General features: G+C 42.8%; 1 protein-coding gene across 22 annotated transcripts in view; it reads left to right on the top strand.

Moving 5' to 3' along the window:
* The window catches only part of EIF2S2 (eukaryotic translation initiation factor 2 subunit beta), a 511882-nt gene that overhangs the window by 400884 nt on the left and 90149 nt on the right, over positions 1-20849 (top strand). The window contains exon 1 of one of the 22 annotated variants that reach the window (XM_050807232.1): positions 8512-8521. The exons of the other annotated variants lie outside the window; for them this stretch is intronic. The gene's annotated coding sequence lies outside the window, so the exon portion shown is untranslated. Of the gene's footprint in view, positions 1-8511; positions 8522-20849 lie in introns of those variants that run through there. 22 annotated transcript variants of the gene reach the window in all.

Consider the following 20849-nt stretch of genomic DNA (forward strand, 5'->3'; position numbering starts at 1 on the left):
CAAAGGCACTGCTGACCTCAGCAGAGGTCTCCATGCCATAAAGAGAACTGGAGAAAGGGTGTAGACTAGACCATTGTTTTGAGCAAAGAGCACCAGGCGTGGCAGGCACCCTTGACTAAGAGACATCTTTCCCCCAATATGTGTAAGCTCCTGATAAAGGACCAAGATTGGATTTGCTACTCATTGTTGGATGGAAGCCAAGGGTATTTAATTTAGAAAATTAAAGAAATGTGACATTTCCACCACCTGTATGTCAGGGAACAAAGTAATACCTGTTTAACACCAGCCTCCACACTTTCCTTTAAAGTATTTAGGTTTTCTGGTTCAAAGAAGCCTCCAGCTTGATTTGTTGAACTGTGCCTCTCGGGAGTTGAAGGCAGGAAGTGTTCCAGGATATGTGCATATGGGGGTGCATGCTGCTCTGTGAAGGAGCCTTGCACTTGGGCCCCATTCCAGTCCCTCCCTTACCAATTCAATAGGAGCCTGAATCAATGGTGGACTCAAAGATATCCCCTGAAAAAGAGAAGAAAGGAAGCTGGGCAGAAGTTGCATTCAGGACCGGGATTGCTCAGGACTGGGGCTCCCAAAGCCTTGCTGCGAAACACACCCTCAAGTCTGTACTGCCTCCAGGTGGTCACACCAGAGCCCAGCTCTGCGCTTGGTATGGAGAGAAGACTGTATGGGATGTGTGTGTTTCTTCCAGTTAGAGCTCTCGAGGACTCATCCGTAACGCTGATAAGATACAGAATTCCGAAGGAAGAGGAAGCCTTAGTGAGGAAGGGGGTGAGTTCTGTTTACTCTGAAGTATCTGTGGAATACACTTAAATATAGATATCTAGGAATCTGTCAAAATAAAAATTTAAAGGTCAGGAGAGAGATCTAAACTAGATACGCAGATAGGAGTGTTATTATCATATGTGTAGTAGTTAAAACCAGGGGAACAGATGAGATCACCCAGGGAAAACGGGAATAGAGACAAGGGCTGAGTTCCAAGGACTAAACTCTAGAATGGGCTAGGAAAGGTTTGTGATATAATCTTGTATATTTTCCTGGGGCTTTGGAATTTCTCAACTCATTACCATACTCATTATCTTTCATACTCATTATCTTAATTCTCATCTGGGAGGTTCTATAAAATACCTGGCAAAACCAGGTATGACTGGGATGATGCCAACACTGCAAGAAATCCCACCCATCGGAGAGGCAGGAGGTGGGGCCCGGACACGGTGGATATCATGAAGGATAGTGATTCCCAATGGTAGGCTTGACGCCCCAGGTTAGCAGGACACAGAATGACTCTAAGAGCACTTGAAGCTCTTGCCTAGACTCTTGGTGAAGAGCATAGCTGGTCTGTGGCACTGGGTTAGACAAGCTGTTGCGGGACAGTGGCTGACCTGACAAAAGCTCTGCAGCAGGAGTTTATCTCCAGAAGCAGGTGCAGCCTGCCTATCTCTGCGTGTCCCACAGGCAGCAGTGCACTAGACGGAACTGAGGAATGGTCTTCCCAGCTGGGAAGAAAGGCAAGAGTACTTGCTCCTTTCTGAGTGACTGGGGTTGGTGGGAGACATGAAGGTTGACCTGGCCCTACAAGGAGGTCTGTAAGGCAGAGGGCTAGAATGCAAGGCAGAGATAAATGCAATGAGGTGACTCCTTTGGTAGAGTCCCCACTTTCTTCAACTGGTCTCACCTACTCTGAACGTACTTCCTCCACAGTATTTCGGAGCTTCCCGGTGTTATATGTGTTATTGTGCACCTATTTGCATGCTCCCTTGAGTTCCTCAGGCTGTTCATCCGTGTGGCTTCTCCAGGGTTTGCCTAATACTTAGGGGGAGCAGGGCCAGGTGCAGTGGCTCACGCCTGTAATCCCAGCACTTTGGGAGGCTGAGGGTGGGGGATCACCTGAGGTCGGGAGTTTGAGACCAGCCTGACCAACATGGAGAAACCCCGTCTCTATTAAAACTACAAAATTAGCCGGGCTTGGTGGCGTGTGCCTGTAATCCCAGCTACTCGGGAGGCTGAGGCAGGAGAATCACTTGAACCCAGGAGGCAGAGGTTACGGTGAGCTGAGATCGCGCCACGGCACTCCAGCCTGGGCAACAAGAGCAAAACTCCGTCTCAAAAAAACATAGGGGGAGCAGTTAAGCTACCCGCGTGGCCAGAGGTTCCGGGGACCAGACCGTGGCTCTGCTCCTTATTGCTTGAGGTTTTGTTTAACTGCCCTGAACCTCAGTATTCTCATCTCAAAAATGCCTCAGGTTGTTATGAGAATTAGAGAATACTCAAAAAGCCTAAATTAATGATAGCATTTGATAGTGTCATTATTGTGACAGCTTCATCTACTACAAATATATTATCTTGTCTTTTTAGAAATTTCCACCATTAAAATGACTCTTTAGGTTAAAGATCTCAGAGTCCTAGCATAATGCTTATAGGGAGAAGTATGATTCTTACTATACTATTAGTCGTTACCATGATCCTGAATTGGTTTAGGTAAAGCAGAGGGCAGGAATGGGTCACAAACAGTAATTTTGTTTGGGCTCAGAGTGGGGGAAAGAAGTGTCTCCCAAACTTCAGTCATTTGAATAGCAACGTCAGGATATCAACCATATCCCCAAGCCAGCTATATTATTATTTACTCAATATTTTTCTTTAAATCAACTAATAACTTTTCCAAAACATAAATACATTTGTGTAAATTGGAAATTTTATAGCATGTTACTGTCATTTTTCATAAACAATACAATCTTATAAAAAAATTAATAAAACGGTGTCAGTAAATTCTAAATACTGTCAGCAGAAGAACACTCCAGGCCTGAGGTCTATTTTCTTGATTAAAAAGGAATATATTAAAACGGAATAAGTTTTGGAATTGTTAATAACATATCAATCCCCACTGAGACTTTCTTCTAAATGAATCCAGGCTTGAAATCAAATTAAAAAGGGAATTACTTTTTCATGATGTGATAATTTTATGCTTGTCCATCTACCACCAAAAATCATCTTCTGTTTAACTTAAATCATCTCACATACCACCACCGGTACATGTCCTAAGCTTTTGGAGACAAAAGGGCTGAAAGCAGGCTAACGAGTTCCACAAGTAAACTGAAAAAACTAAACTGGCCAACATCACCTCCTTTACAAGTTTGTGTAAATGCTCTACAACGTTTTGTAAAATTTCATCTTCGTATCCCCTTTGGGAACGAGGATAGAATGGCACACATAAATATGTTCAATAAATATCGGGATGCTGGGTGTGGGTAAAATGGTAGCAGAACAAGTCAATCTGAATAAGACCCTGGAAGTCCGAGGGGAAGATGGGTTTTCTGAAATACACTCCCTCATCTCCCACCTCCAAACAGTAACAGGCTCAGCCTGAAGTCAAAGCAAGATGTGGAAATGCCATACACAGCAGAGGAGAACTGGTTCTAAGGACTGAACTATATGAATAATACTTATTTCTCTCCTATTGGACTTGGAGATCTGGTTTTTGATAAATAACTATATTTACTCTTGTAATGGTCCTGCCCCATTTTCAAGTGATAGAACAACTCCAAAGTATCTTTCCCTCTTAAAGTTCATTTATAGTAAGTGATGTGCTTCACGTGTGTCTTGCACTGAACTGAAAACAAACCATCAAGGAACACTCCTCACCTGCCATATCCAAAAGGCACTCTAGGTTTGTATCCATTCTAACATATCTTCTTGATTTTGTACAGACAACATTAGCAATTGATACATAACATCTGTCACTGCTGTTTCTAAAATAAAATATCTGAGTCTCTCAAAGGCAGTTTAGGAAATTCAGGATCTCCTAAGAGAAAGATGAAAACACCATCAGTAGATTCTCAGCCCTAGGACAGGCCAGCTTAAAGTGACTGGGCCTGTGGACAGAGATTAAACTGACAAACCTTATATACTTGGCCCTAGCCTGGAGCAGCGGATTGATATTTTTCTCTGAGAAGAACTTTAAAGGCCAAAGGAAAAGAGAGATTAAAAAGAAATTCCTCTCTGAACAGTTACACAGCTAAGGCAAAGATTTCAGAATTCTAGCCCATTAATCTTTCTCCCCAGCCTAGTTTGGTGCTATGACCAAATACTAAAAATAACCAATTTAGGACTAGCACCAGAATTATTTATTTATGACTCTCATACCCCTTGGTGGATCACTGATGGCAAGTTCTAAGTGACTGTTTCTCTCTCCTTTGTGCCTCATCAGTCAGGGCATTTCCAAAGACTACTAATTATTTCAGTTTCAACCCAAGTTAAACATAATCAGGAAGTTAAATCCTACTGCTTTGGATCATGAGGTCAGGAGATTGAGACCATCCTGGCTAACATGGTGAAACCCCGTCTCTACTAAAAATACAAAACTCAGCCAGGTGTGGTGGCACACGCCTGTAGTCCCAGCTACTTGGGAGGCTGAGGCAGGAGAATCGCTTGAACCCGGGAGGTGGAGGTTGCAGTGAGCCAAGATCGCACCACTGCACTCCAGCCTGGGCAATAGAGCGAGACTCCGTCTCAAAAAAAAAAAAAAAAAAAGATAAAAAAAATCCTACTGCTGCCAAATCCTACTACTACCAAATTCCAAAGTCAAATATAAGTGAGTTGAGGATTGTCTACTGTCTAGAGAATTCTTGCCAAGCTCCCAATAGAAAAATGAGAGCTGGCCTCATTATTAAATCACGTCATCATCAGTGGCCCATTTTTTTTCCAGCTTTGGTGATGACATCTTGTATCAGCATAGTAGAGTTAAATTGTCAGATTCCCGAAGCAATTTACCTTTGCACTTACCTGTAGGTATTACTGAGAAGCAAGGATTGGTGAACTCAGGGTCCAGACTTTGGTTCAGTGACTTTGGTAGCCTGACCAAAGCTGTTCACTCCTTTCACGTTGCTTTTTATGCAACCCCGGGCTGTTAATGACTTCCAGCTGTGGGACGATCCCTCTGACCACTCTGCCTGGCCTCCCAGATCATCAGTGCTTTCACGTCTAAGGAGGCTCTATATTTTCCTGCTGCATGGCCTTCTCTGCCTCAGGACTCCTATCTCCCAGGGTGCTGACAACTCAGCAAGGGTTTCCTTGGTGTGAGTTCTTTTGCTTATGGCAACTGAGCTACCACATTTCTAATCAGGAGCAGCCTGAAATTAAGGTGCAAAAATTAAATTGTGGAGACTAAAGGCATTTGGTGCAACTGAATTTCAGGCAGAGTCTGAAGTTCCCTGGAGTAGAGCTTGCTGTGTGGGGGCCTCCTACCCATGGCTTCGGAGCACTTTGATAATCTGAAATCTCTCTTAGCCATGTTAAAGCCCTGGTATAGCCAGAATCCAACAGATTTTCTGAACTAGATCTCCATCTGCTACCATTCTCCAAGTCTGAATCGTGGCTTTGCCACTTACTAGCCTTGACCTCAGACAAATTATTGAACCTCTTTTGGCCTCACTTTCCTAAGATGTAAAATGTGGGCAATGAGACTTATTCTGCAGTGCTAATGTGAGCTTTAAACAAGCTATGATATGTATAGCACATGGTAGATGCTAAATGAACTTCACTTCCCTTAACTCTACCCTCTACATTTTAGAGGAAATCTGTTTACCTGCCTTACCTCTTGCTTAGTAGACAGGATGAGGCTTGGGTTGAAGAATATATTACTGAGGGGCAAGTCTAGAAAGGATGTGGGGTGGATACCATAGATAGTCATAGGGATTGGTGTTTCTCTTCCTCAAATCCTAGGTCGTAATGATAAGACTAAGTGATTCTCTGACTTCAAGAATGCTTGCAATGTTCATTTCTGGGACAAGTTTCTCAGTAGGCACGACCAGAACTTCTTGTTAACATAGCCCAGCCCAGAACCTTGAAGATGGCAATTATTTTAATCTTACAGTATGGGGTGGAATAAGCTAAGCCACATATACACATGGCTTTTATATATGGCTCTTAAGAGCATAAGTAGTTGTCACAAGAACATGACATTTCCAGATCTATATTATGGATAATAATTTACATGACTATCAACTTTTGAAGCAGGAATCTTCTCTTATTCATGTTTATTCTCTTAAGTACATATGGCTTTGCATGTCAAAGTTGCTCATTAAATCAAATTGAATTGATTCAGTATCAAAGGACATGAAACTGAAGGAAAAAATGGAAGTTAAAATTGTTGATGAGCAAGATCCAGACTGACCAAGAGAACCAAGAGGAAACCAAAGCTGAGCGGTATCTTGTCTCTATACCAGGCTTTGTTCATATAACTTTTATCTATGGACTTTCATTATCTTTTAGAAAGTTATCATTGCATTGGAAGACTAGCTTAGGAATGTGTTGTTAGTAGGAGAGCTGGCTAGAATAGGGGCTGGAATAGATAGTCTTATTCCTAAAGTCATGCCTAGTTACCAGAAAGTGAGACTCTTCCTTCCTGATTCCCTCCATGGAGTGGGTTAAGACAACAGTGTGCCACCAGCCATTATTTTCTTTTTCTCTTCATTTTTTTAGTAGAGATGGGGTCTCGCTTTGTTGCCCAGACTGGCCTTTGAACTTCTGGCCTCAAGTAATCCTCTTCCTGCCTCTGTCCCCTAGCCATGCCTGGCCCCACCCGCCATTGTATGTTGCCACAGGGCTGAGAGTTTGGCAGAAACCCCCTCTGCCTGCTCTGCCTGGGAAAAGCAGTATCCCTTAAGAGAATTTAAGTTTTAAGTCAATTGTTACCTTTGCAGTGTTTTGTCCTTGGTAGGCATGGTGTCCTTAGCTGGGCATGGTGGTGCGTGCCTGTAATCCCAGCTACTCAGGAGGTTGAGGCATGAGAATCACTTGAACCTAGGAGGCAGAGGTTGCAGTGAACCAAGATCACGCGACTGGACTCCAGCCTGGGAGACAGAGCAAGACTCCATCTCAAACAACAACAACGACAACAACGACAAAAAACATATACTAAAATGGAATTTTATGGTATACAGTTCATTTTAATACATGTCTATATTCACATCACCACCACCACAAACAGGATATAGGGTATTTGCTGCTGTAGTTTATTAGTTAAAATTCTCCTTTTCCTTTTCCCTTAAGGCGTGGTTTTGCTACTTTCAGGCTTAATTGGTATGAGATATATATATATATATATATATATATATATATATTTTTTTTTTTTTTTTTTTCCTGAGAGCTGAAATGTAAGTGTTCCAAACTAGGGGAGAGAGAAGTAGAGAAAGTGATTTACTCTTAGAATGGATTGGGGTGTTTATAAACTGTTTTTTGTTGTTGCTGTTGTTGTTGTTTGAAACAGAGTTTAGCTGTTGTCACCTAGGCTGGAGTACAATAGCATGATCTCAGCTTACTGCAACCTCAGCCTCCTGGGTTGAAGCGATTCTCATGCCTCAGCCCCCCAAGTAGCTGGGATTCCAGGTGCCTGCCACCACACCGGCTAATTTTTTTTATTTTTAGTAGAAACGGGGTTTCGCCATATTGGCCAGGCTGCTCTCGAACTCCTGACCTCAGGTGATCTGCCTGCCTTGGCCTCCCAAAGTGCTGGGATTACAGGCGTGAGCCACTGCGCCCGACCTGGGGTGTTTATTCACTGCCAGTGGGGTTGTTTCCTCTATTAGATTTTAACTCCTGAGTTCAGGGGCTGTGTCTTATTCACCTGTATATCCCCACTGCCTAGGGGGTCCATGGTGGCTGTTCAATAAATGCTTACTGGCCGGGCGCGGTGGCTCAAGCCTGTAATCCCAGCACTTTGGGAGGCCGAGACGGGCGGATCACGAGGTCAGGAGATCGAGACCATCCTGGCTAACACGGTGAAACCCCGTCTCTACTAAAAAATACAAAAAAACTAGCCGGGCGAGGTGGCGGGCGCCTGTAGTCCCAGCTACTCGGGAGGCTGAGGCAGGAGAATGGCGTGAACCCGGGAGGCGGAGCTTGCAGTGAGCCAAAGATCACGCCACTGCACTCCAGCCTGGGCGGCAGAGCGAGACTCTGTCTCAAAAAAAAAAAAAATAAATAAAAAAATAAAAAAATAAAAATAAATGCTTACTGATTGATATATAAGTCAAATATAACCAACATTGCAAAGTGTTACAGGTGTGAAATTGGTGGTACAGGCAATAAGCACTAGAGAGGCTCAGAAGAAGAAATCATTGTGGGCCAGGATGGTCAGAGAAGGTTCTACAGAAGGGGTAGAAATGTTTCATGAAAGAATTTGACTCTCTGGACAGAGATGGAATGAAATATAGACAGTGCACAGACTTCTAATCACTTAAACTCTGAGACCCTCACTTTCTTATTGATGCAAAAAGTATTTTTAAAATGAGAAGAGTAAACCTACATCATAAGCAAAGAGTAAATGAGATAGTTATATAATTAGCACACAAAAGAATTTTCTTTCCTCTGTACTTTTTCTTTTACTGACCTGTATAGCCATCCCATTGGATTTGAAAGCTTTCCTGAGTCTTCTGGAGCTACTGGTGCCATTTCCTTCATAGCTGCAGGAGCTTTCCACACACCAGAGGAGATATTCCTGAAGCCAGGGGGGGCTTTGTTCACTCTCTGTGGATAAATGAGATAGACAAGTACTCTAAATACTTTTTGTTGTCTATCCTTGAGCACATATGACTATGTTGGGCATAGGGAATTTTGCTGGGCAAAACATTTCCACTTTTATCTCCATTTCTACCTCACAGAACTTTACTATTAGAAGAGCTCTGGTAGGGCTCAGTGGCTCACACCTATAATTTGAGCACTTTGGGAGGCCACGATGGGAGAATCACTTGAGGCCATGACTTTGAGACCAGCCTGGGCAACATAATGAGACCTGTCTCTACAATTAATAAATAAATTGGCCAGGTGTGGTGGCACATGCTTGTGGTCCCAGCTACTCTGGATTGCTTGAGCCCAGTAGGTCAAAGCTGCAGTGAGCCATGATCACACCACTGCACTCCAGCCTGGGCGACAGAGAGAGACTTTGTTTAAAAAAAAAAAAAAAAATTCTTGGAGATAATATAGTATATAACTTTTGTTTTACATATTAAAAAAAACAAATTTAGCCTAAAGCAATTAAGTGGTTAGTTAGTGGCAGAACTGTGAAATATACTTGGGTGTTTTTTGATGTCTTACCCAGTGCTCTTTCCAATTTATCAGGCTATTATATACTTCTATATTTTGGAAAGTCCCATTCACTTTTCACATTTCCATCAACATTGGCAACCCAGTTTTTCAGCGAAATTCAGAGACATCCTATACCTTTGGCTTGTTTACCAAAGGACTAGGAAGATCAAGTGATTGATACAAGTTGAGAATCACTAATCTGAAAATCTGAAATGTTCCAAAAGCTGCTGCTTTTTGAGTGCTGACATGAAACTCAAAGGAAAAGCCCATTGGAGCATTTTGGATTTGGGATTTGGGATGTTCAATCAGTTCATTGAATTAACCATTTCTATAAGGAGTCCTGGTTCTACGAATAATTTTTTAGGTCAGGCACAGTGGCTCATGCCTGTAATCCCAGCACTTTGGGAGGCCGAGGTTGGCAGATCACTTGAGGTCAGTTTGAGACCAGCTTGGCCAACATGGCAAAACTCCGTCTCTACAAAAATACAAAAATTAGCTGAGCATGGTGGTGTGTGTCTGTAATCCCAGCTATTCAGGAGGTTGAGGCGTGAGAATCACTTGAACCTGGGAGGCAGAGGTTGCAGGGAGCCAAGATCATGTGACTGGACTCCAGCCTGGGAGACAGAGCAAGACTCCATCTCAAAAAAAAGAACATATACTAAAATGGAATTTTATGGTATACAGTTCATTTTAATACATGTCTAGATTCACATCACCACCACCACAAACAGGATATAGAACCATTCCATCCCCACAAAAATTTCTCTTGTCTGTTTATTTATTTATTTGAGATGGAGTCTCACTTTGTCGTCCAAGCTGGAGTGCAGTGGCACCGTCTCAGCTCACTGCAACCTCTGCCTCCCGGGTTCAAGCAATTCTCCCGTTTCAGTCTCTTGAGTAGCTGGGACTACAGGCACCCACCTCCATGCCCGCTAATTTTTGTATTTTTATTAGAGATGGGGTTTCATCATGTTGGCCAGGATGGTCTTGAACTCCTAACCTCAGGTGATCCATCTGCCTCAGCCTCCCAAAATGCTGAGATTACAGGCATGAGCCACCATACCTGGCCTTGTCTACTCTTTTGTAGTCATATTCCATGTCTTCATCCCCATCCCTAACTAACCCCTGGCAAGCACTCATTTTGTCTCTATCATTATGGTTTTGTACTATAGTTTTATCTTTTTGAAGATGTCATTAAAGTGGAATGATACATTCTATGAACTACGAAATCCTCAAGGAATAGAGATATCTTCTCTGGTAGTTTTTTAAACTACACAAAACACACACACATACACACACACTCTTCAATCTTCTGAAATGACTAAAAGCAATGACACACTGATATCAGGGTATGTGTGTGTATATGTCTGTGTATACTAAAACACAGCTATATACACATCTATACTGATCTTCTGTATCTATCCATTTATATATATATTAAAAACATGACATCATACCGATACCTCCAGTTCCAATCCAACCCCACAGAATTCATTCTGGCCTGCCCCTTTTCTTTATTTATAACTTCTTTCTCCTACATGATAAACCTGGTTCTCGTTATTGAATACATTTAGTTATTTATTCAATCTTAGTGTATACATAAAAGTAATTTAAGAATGCTAACCTGTACCCAATGTAAGGAATAAATTTCCTAATTAGAGTACAGTATTTGTGTACAATTTTTCATCTTTAACCTTCTAGAGTCAAAATACTGTTTTCCGAAGTTTCTTCTGTTAGTTCTTTTCTATCCACCTCAGTGTGATAGTATTATTCATTTGTAATAAAGTTGAATTTTTTATTTCATATTGAGTTCACCTCACAACCTGATTTTTTAAAAAAAATTCTTTATTTTTGTGTATGGTAAATCATACCAGGGTATTATTTGGTATACTTATTCTCTTATTCTTTTTTTTTTTTTTGAGATGGAATCTCTCTCTGTTGCCCAGGCTAGAGTGCAGTGGCACAATCTCGGCTCACTGCAACCTCCACCTCCCAGGTTCAAACAATTCTCCTGCCTCAGCCTCCCAAGTAGCTGGGATTACAGGAGCGTGCCACCACGCCCAGCTAACTTTTTAGTACAGAGGGCGTTTCACCATGTTGGCCAGGCTGGTCTCGAACTCCTAGCCTCCAGTGATCCACCTGCCTCAGCCTCTCAAAGTGCTGGGATTACAGTTGTGAGCCACGGTGCGTGGCCTACTTACTCTCTTATTCTAAGAGTCAGACAACAAAGTATACTCTGTGAAGAATCATTTCCCTCCTCCATCTCTGCTACCCTATTTCATCCCTTTTTTTTCCACCTATCCCCTGTAGGTAAACAATTTTATTAATGTCTGGTTTATCCTTCCTGTATGTCCTTTGCACAAATAAGCAGACACATGTATATTTTATTACATCCTTTATTACATAAAATGACACACGCTTTATTTGTTTGCTAGAGCTGCCGAAGCAAAATACTACAAACTGGGTTGGTTAAACACAAAAATGTTAAACAACAGAAATGTATTGTCCCACATTCTGACAGTTGGAAGCTCAAGGTCAAGTTACTGACAGGTGTGGTTTCTTCTGAGGCCTCTCTTTGACTTGCAGATGTTTGCCTTCTATGTCCTCACACGGTCTCTCCTCTGTGCACATGCTGTTGATATCTCTCTGTTCAAATTTCCTCTTAGGCTAGAATTGCAGAGAAAGAAGATTAAAAACAAAAAAATAAATTTTTTCTTCTTGTAAGGACACCAGTCAGATTGAATTACGACCCATCTTAACGGCCTCGTTTTAATTTAATCACCTTTGTAAACCCTGCATCTCCAAATAAGAGTCACATTCTAAGGTGGTGGGTGTTAGGACTTCAATATATACCTTTTGGCAGTAGGGACAAAATTTAGGCTATGACACGTGCTATATAGACACTCTTTTGCACTTGGCTTTCATGGAAATTGTGTCCAGAATTAGTGCGTTCTCGGTGTAACTTCAAGATGAAGCCCTGGACCCTCGCAGTGTTATAGTTCTTAAAGATGGTATGTCCGGAGATTGCTCCTTCAGACATTCAGACGTGTCTGGAATGTCTTCCTTCTGGCAGGTTCGTGGTCTCGCTGTCAGAAGTGAAGTTGCAGACCTTCGTAGTTAGTGTTACACCTCTTAAAGACAGCACGTCTGGACTTATTCATTCTTCCCTGTGGGCTCGTGGGCTCGCTGGCTTTACAAGTGAAGCTGTAGACCTTAGCAGTGAGTGTTACAGCTTTTTCAATCAGCAAGATTTATAGCAAAGAGAGACACAACAAATCTTACACCCTTTCTAACGTGACCCAATTGGGTCCCTGCTGGTTGCTTTGGGCAGCCTGCTTTTATTCCCTCATCTGGCCCCACCCACATCCTGCTGATTGGTCCATTTTACAGAGAGCTGATTGGTCTATTTTACAGAGAGCTGATTGGTCCATTTTACAGAGAGCTGGTTAGTCTATTTTACAGAGAGCTGATTGGTCCATTTTACAATCCCTGAGCTAGACACAGAGTGCTGGTAGATGCATTTACAATCCTCTAGCTAGACATAAAAGTTCTCCAAGTCCCCACTAGGTTAGCTAGATACAGAGTACTGATTGGTGTATTTACAAACCCTGAGCTAGACACAGAGTGCTGATTGGTGTATTTACAAACCCTGAGCTAGACACAGAGTGCAGATTGGTGCATTTATAATCCTTTAGCTAGACACAGAGTGCTAGACAGAAAAGTTCTCCAAGTCCCCACTAGCTTAGCTAGATACAGAGTACTGATTGGTGTATTTACAAACCTTGAGCTAGACACAGAGTGATGATTGGTGTATTTACAATCCCTTAGCTAGACATGAAAGTTCTCCATAAAAGTTCTCCAAGTCCCCACTAGACTCAAGAGCCCAGCTGGCTTCACCTAGTGGATCCCGCACTGGGTCTGTGGGTGGAGCTGCCTGCCAGTCCTGCGCCGCTGTGCACCCATACTCCTCAGCCCCTGGGCAGTTGATGGGACCCAGTGCCATGGAGGAGGGGGTGGCACTCGTTGGGGAGGCTCAGGCCATGTGGGAGCCCACTGTGGAGTGGGGACTCAGACAAGGTGGGCTGTAGGTCCCAAGCCCTGCCCAGCGGGGAGGCAGCTGAGACCCGGCAAGAATTCAAGCGTGGTGCATGCGGGCCTGCAGTGCTGGGGGACCCGATGCAAACTCCGCAGCTGCTGGCCCGGGTGCTAAGTGCCTCACTGCCCTGGGCCGGTGGAGCTGGCCAGCAGCTCTGAGTGTGGGGCCCTCTAAGCCTGCACCGGCGCCCACCGGAACTTGCAATGGCCTGTGGGTGCCTCCTGCCTGCGCCTCTCCCTCCACACATTCCCGCAAGCAGAGGGAGCCGGCTCTGGCCTCGGCCAGCCCAGAGAGGGGCTCCCACAGTGGAGTGGCAGGCTGAAGGGCTCCTCAAGCGCTGCCAGTGTGGATGCTGAGGCCGAGGAGGCACCGAGAGTGAGGGCTGCTAGCACATTATCACCTCTCAAAATCACTCCATATCAGTTAATAGAGATCATCCTGATACTATTTTACAGTTGCATAGTACCCTATTGTGTGGCTGTTCCTTGGTTTATGCACCCACTGTCCTGTGCATAGGTATTTAGGTTGTTTCTCATATTTTACAAATGCAAACAATGCTGCAATGAATAATTGTGTGCATATGTATTTTCATATTGTTGGAGATTCTTAGATGTAGGATTTCTGGGTCACAAGGGAAGTGCCTCAGGATAGGCAAATTCACAGAGAGAAAATGGATTAGTGGTTGCATGGTGGTAGGGCAGGAATGGGAAATGACTACTGATGTGTATAAGATTTCTTTCGGGCGTGTTAAAAATGTTAACATTAGACTATGGTGATGCTTGCACAACTTGGGTGAATATACTAAAAACCACCGAACTGTACATTTTAAATGGGTGACATTTATGTTATATGAAACGTATTTCAATAAAGCTATAAAAAATGCAAAGTGACCAGCCTGGCCAACATAGTGAAACCCCATCTCTACTAAAAATACAAAAAATTGGCCGGGCGTGGTGGCTCAAGCCTGTAATCCCAGCACTTTGGGAGGCCGAGACGGGCAGATCACGAGGTCAGGAGATCGAGACCATCCTGGCTAACACGGTGAAACCCCGTCTCTACTAAAAAATACAAAAAAAACTAGCCGGGCGAGGTGGTGGGCGCCTGTAGTCCCAGTTACTCGGGAGGCTGAGGCAGGAGAATGGTGTGAACCCGGGAGGTGGAGCTTGCAGTGAGCCGAGATCCGGCCACTGCACTCCAGCCTAGGTGACAGAGTGAGACTCTGTCTCAAAAAAAAAAAAAAAAAAAAAAAAAAAATACAAAAAATTTAGCCAGGTATGGTGGTGGGCACCTGTAATCCCAGCTACTTGGGAGGTTGGGGCAAGGAGAATTGCTTGAACCTGGGAGGTGCAGGTTGAAGTGAGCTGAGTTCGTGCCCCTGCACTCCAGTCCAGGCAACAGAGTGAGACCCTGTCTCTATAAATAAATAAATATTTTTTTGTGGATTCCTGGGGATTTTATATGTAGACAATCATGGCATCTGCAAATAGAAACAGTTTTATGTCTTCCTTTCAGATCTCTATACCTTTATTTCCTTTTCTTATGTTATTATACTGGCTAGAACTTCTAGCACAATGTTGAATAAAAATGGTGAGAGAGACATTCTTGCCTTGTTCCTTATCTTGGGGAAAAGCTTTTAGTGGTTACCCTAGGTATTTTATTACATATACACAACTTATCACAGTCTACTGATGTTATTTTACCAGTTCTAGTGAAGTGTAGAAACTATATCTCTCTTTACATCCATTCACCATCCTCTGCTTATAGTAGTTGTTTGCGATATATGAGCAAAAAGAAAATGCAGGGAATTCATCAGAGTCATTCCTCAGGTCCTGAGGTCCCTAATCAGTCTGCCTTTTTCTCTCCATCTTTCAGAACCTTCTTGTATCTGCTTTATATATACAGTCCACTGTTTTTTTGTTTTAGTGGAAGAAACAGAGAAAAGTACATCTACTACATCTTCCTGGAATTAGATGTCCTCAAATATTGTGTTTTTCAATCCTTGAATTTAAATCTCCTTTATTATATTGTGTCTTCCTTTAAGTCCTTGAACATATTTATAAAGGCTTATTCAAAGCTTTTGTCTATTCATTCCATCATCTTGGAAATTATGGGCCTATTTCTATTGGTAAGTTTTTCTCCTGGTTATGGTTAAATTTTCCTGCTTTGTTTTCCATCTAGTAACTTTTTAATGTACGTTGGACATTATGGATGCCATGTTGTTAAGTGTCTAGATTTTGTTGTCTTCCTTAATAAAGTGTTCAGTTTTGTTTAAGCAAGTCATTATTTTTTTAAGCAGGGAGTTAATTTACTTGAGGATCAATTTGATCCCTTTGAGGCATGTTTTTACATTTTGTTAGAGAGACTCTAGAACAACCTAAATACTAGTACATTTCATAAGACAAAATCTTTCTGGGGTCTCTACTGAATGCCCAGGGTGTTCAACAGAGTCTGTTCACTCTGATCTGTGGGAATTTAAACATCTCTCTGCCCAATTTAATCTCTGATAGTTGTTTGTTCCTTAGTAGTTGTTCTTTGCTCAGTCTCGTGGAATCTCACCAATGCATGTGCAGCTTAGTAGTTGGCCAAAGACTTAAGGGGAACCCTATGCAAATTTCTGGTGCACCTTCTCTGAATGGATCCCTTTTGTATGGTACTCTACCCTGTTGGGAGAAAAGCCTGGTGTTGAGAGAGAAGCTGAGACAGGGCTCTTTGCTTCCAGCACTCCTGTTATCTCAAGCAGCCATATGTTTCTCATTCACTTGATACACCCCCACATCCTCACGACCTGTTTGTTTGTTTGTTTGAGCACCAACAAATAGCAAGGGCTCCCAGAGCTCCGGGCCTTCACAGCCTCCACACTCACAATGGCCCCTTGGTCCCACTTTCTCTCTCAAACTGTCTTTTTGTCATTCCTTTGACTCCGCTGGACTTCGTCACCCCCACAACCTGGTGTTGGGTCTGATCATTGCAACACTACCCCACAAACCCTGTATAACTTTGAGTTCCAATCTCTGTGTTCTCAGTTTGGTGAGATTGCTAAATTCTATTTGGTCCCTTTCTCTGTCCTGTAACTGGAAATTACCTCCAGACAGAAGGAAAGAGCAATCATAATGTTCCCTTCTTTCAGGGATCATAGTAATGTACTGTCTGTGTACATCAGAAGATATTTATTTCATATATTTTGTCCATTTTTAGAATCGTGTGTGTGTGTGTGTGTGTGTGTGTGTGTGTGTGTGTCAAGGGCTAATCAAATACTAGTTTCTTCTTTATGTCCACAGAGGAAATCCTGTTTTGTGTTCTGAAAAGATAACTTTGGCTACTGGAGAATGGACTGGAGAAGGGCAAGAATAGAAGCAGGGAGAACTGTTAGGAGTCTATTCCAGTAGTCCAAGAAAGAAATAATGGTGGCTTTTGGATTACTTTGGAAATGGAGATAGGTGGATGAATGAGCTAATGCTTATTAGTTAGAAAATTCCCATATGCTTTAAACAAATGTTTTGAATAATTTATTTGAAATAAGAATAATGTATTATTTTCCTTTCTCTTTTTCCAAGTTCTCTGTTTTCTGTTTGCCCCTACACATTCCCAGTGTGGGAGACAAAGATAATTATTCTCATTTTTCAGATGAATAAACTAATACTTGAATGGTAGGATCACTTGCCAAGTTGTTTCAAAGAAATGATATTGGATTTCAGGTTCCTAGACTGCTAAGAGTTCCATAAGTGCTGCTTTCGAATTGGCTGAAACTATCATGCCGAATGACCTGGAGCCTTTAAAGTCTTTGGAAGCTTCTGCTTTTTGAAAATACAAGGTCTTCCTTCAAGATGTCTTTGTGTTGGAACTGAGTACTCCTTTCATATCTAAGATAATTGGGCTATTATCCACTGAAGGATTAAACTTATTTTATTTTGATGAGACCTTTCTTCAAATGACTTACAGTAGGTTCTGGGAAAATGAATCATGCCCCCTAAAGCATGATGCTTCAGTAGTACAGTGCCTGCAGCTCCACAGACTAGAGTTTAATTATTAAAATGATTTAAAAGTTCATTATAATGACCTTACAATTTCAAACTCTAAGTTTTCCTTCCTGTTTGTCATGGTCCTCTTGTAATTCAATGAATAATATTATTATTATTTTTTTCTTTAGAGATGGGGTCTTGCTCTGTTGTCCAGTCTGGAGTGCATCATGCCCAGCTAATTTATTTTTTAAATTTTGTGTAGAGATGGAGGTCTTGCTTTGCTGCCCAGGCTGGTCTCAAACTCTTGGGCTCAAGCAATCCTCCTGCCTTGGCCCTCCCAAAGTGCTGGGATTACAGATGTGAGCTGCAATCCTGGCTCAATGAATAATATTCTTTTTTTTTTTTTTTGAGACGGAGTCTCGCTCTGTCACCCAGGCTGGAGTGCAGTGGCCGGATCTCAGCTCACTGCAAGCTCCGCCTCCTGGGTTCACGCCATTCTCCTGCCTCAGCCTCCCGAGTAGCTGGGACTACAGGCGCCTGCCACCTCGCCCGGCTAAGTTTTTGTATTTTTAGTAGAGACGGGGTTTCACTATGTTACCCAGGATGGTCTCGATCTCCTGACCTCATGATCCGCCCGTCTCGGCCTCCCAAAGTGCTGGGATTACAGGCTTGAGCCACCGCGCCCGGCCCAATGAATAATATTCTTTTGATCATTGTTTTATATTAATTCCCCCATGTAATAAAGAGTCAAGACATGCTGTAGGCAAAATTGTAGAGCTGATGAATTATTTTCCAATTTAACTTCATTTTTTTGGCCAGGTGCAGTGACTTATGCCTGTAATCCCAGTACTTTGGGAGGCTGAGGCAGGAGGATCGCTTGAGGTCAGGAGTTTGAGACTAGCCTTGGCAACACAGGGAGACCCCATCTCTTAAACAACAACCACCAAAAAAGCTGGGCATGGTGGCACACACCCATCGTCCCAACTACTCCAGAGGCTGAAGCAGGAGAATCCCTTGTGCCCAGGAGTTCAAGGATGCAGTGAGATATAATGCTACCATTGTACTCCAGCCTGGGTGACACAGCAAGACTGTCTCTAAAAAATAAAAATAAAAAGTAGACTGGGTGCAGTGGCTCACACCTGTAATCCTTGCACTTGGGGACACCAAGGTAGGTGGATCACCTGAGGTCAGGAGTTCAGGACTAGCCTGGGCAACATAATGAAACCCCATCTCTACTAAAAATGCAAAACATTAGCTGTGCGTGGTAGCCTGCACCTGTAATCCCAGCTACTCAGGAGGCTGAGACAGGAGAATCGCTTGAACCCGGGAGGTGGAGTTTGTAGTGAGCCGAGATCGCACCACTGCACTCCAGCCTGGGTGACAGAGTGAGATTCCGTCAAATAAATAAATAAATACTTTTTTTTTTTTTTTTTTTTTTGAGACGGAGTCATGCTCTGTCGCCCAGGCTGGAGTGCAGTGGCCGGATCTCAGCTCACTGAAAGCTCCGCCTCCCGGGTTCACGCCATTCTCCTGCCTCAGCCTCCCAAGTAGCTGGGACTACAGGCGCCCACCACTTCGCCCGGCTAGTTTTTTGTATTTTTTTAGTAGAGACGGGGTTTCACCGTGTTAGCCAGGATGGTCTTGATCTCCTGACCTCGTGATCCGCCCGTCTCGGCCTCCCAAAGTGCTGGGATTACAGGCTTGAGCCACCGTGCCCGGCCATATTTTTTTAAAAAGTAAAAAAAAAATCTTCATTTTTTTGCCCGCACTCTATTCTCTTGCTGTGGCTGTTTTCCTTTCACTTATGGAGAACCAAAATATTATGTGATAAAAAAGACTGTAGCATAGCACAGTCATCAGATCTGGGCTTCAGACCTGCCTGTCTTTCTGGAAAGGTCTTGGGACTTTGAGTAAAGTTCTTGGGGAGCCATAACAACAGTACTTATGTCAGTGCTGTTATGACAGAAGAGGTAATATATGTAAAGTGTTTAGCGCATCACCTTGTTCACTTGTTTCTTCTTTCGTTTGATGAACATGGATGGATGTGTAATTAGAATTGTTCTCAGCAATGTCAGTGGGATGGATGAGCGGTGGAGAAGTATGACACATGATTTTTTTAGGGACTTGTTTTATTCACATTAAGTTCTAGGTTAAATCGTACTTATTGCTTCTTTCTCCCACAACTAAAAGGACATAGTTCTTTCTCTCATTTATAAAACTGCTAACAATGTTTCTGGCCAGAACAGGCTGTTGTGCACATAAGAGAAAGTTGTTAGGCAGCCCTTTTTTGTGTTCTCTCAGGGTACGTATCAAACAGAACACAACTGATTTCTTGACTGTCTGTCTTAGGAGAAAGTAAGCTCCTCAAGGGCGAGAACTACAACTGGCTTATCTTTGAATCTCAAATTCCCAGCAGAGTGTTTGCTACATATTTCACATTCAAGAAATATTTATTTATTTATTATTTTCATTTATTTATTTTTTGAGACAGTCTTTCTCTGTCGCCCAGGCTGGAGTGCAGTGGCGTGATCTCAGCTCACTGCAGGCTCCTCCTCCCAGGTTCACGCCATTCTCCTGCCTCAGCCTCCCAAGTAGCTGGGACTACAGGCGCCCGCCACCTCGCCTGGCTAATTTTTTGTATTTTTTTTTTTTTTAGTAGAGATGGGGTTTCACCGTGTTAGCCAGGATGGTCTGGATATCCTGATCTCGTGATCTGCCTGTCTCAGCCTCCCAAAGTGCTGAGATTACAGGCGTGAGCCACTGTGCCCAGCCAAGAAATATTTACTGAATATGTGAATAATAATATAATAATTGAAGTAATCTCCTGTGTGTGTTCTGCTTACCATCTCCCCCAGTCTATATACATGAATCTGATCACTCAACAATTCAACTATTATTGACAGCCTACTAGATGAAAAGCTATATATGCAATGGACTGGAGGATACAGGGATGAAGAAGGCATGCTCCCACCCTCAAGAAAGTGACATCAATTATTTAAGTTCAAGGATTATATTCTTCCTCTCATCAAAATTTTCAGTGGCTCCCTGTTGCTCGGAGAATAAAATCCAAACTCTTTAGTACGAAATTCAAGGCCTTTTTTCAGACTGGCCTTAGCTCTTCCTCCTATATTATCTGTTACTCCTTGCTACACAAATGGTAGTAGCTTTAATTTCTGTCTACTCAGTATCCTTCCTAACAGATCCTCCCTTTCAGGCTGTGGTGACTGAGAGGTGGTATCCTTCTTTCTTGAGATCTGATTCTCTGAATGAAAACATTCTTCCTTTTGCTTAAAAGAGCTCAAACATTAGCTGGATGTGGTGACATGTGCCTGTAGTCTCAGCTACTTGGGAGGCTGAGGCAAGAGATTCACTTGAACCTGGGAGGTGGAGGCTGCAGTGAGCCGACATTGTGACACCACATTCCATCCTGGGTGACAAAGTGAGACCCTACCTTAAAAAACAAAACAACAACAAACAAACAACAAAAAAAAAAACCTCAAATAGTCACTTATTGACACACAAATCCTCCTGTTTAACCGACTGGTTTCCTTATTGCTTCCTGCATATAGCTGCTATTTCAGCTAGTACCTTTATTCAGTTCCTCCTTTGGGAGGTCCTCTTCTCTCTTTTTTTGCTTTTTTGCTTTTTGTCTTTTTTTTTTTTTTTTTTGAGACCAGATCTCACTCTGTCACCCAGCCTGG

Source organism: Macaca thibetana, chromosome 10 (assembly GCF_024542745.1).
Source record: "Macaca thibetana thibetana isolate TM-01 chromosome 10, ASM2454274v1, whole genome shotgun sequence".
Classification (NCBI taxonomy): Eukaryota; Metazoa; Chordata; class Mammalia; order Primates; family Cercopithecidae; genus Macaca; species Macaca thibetana.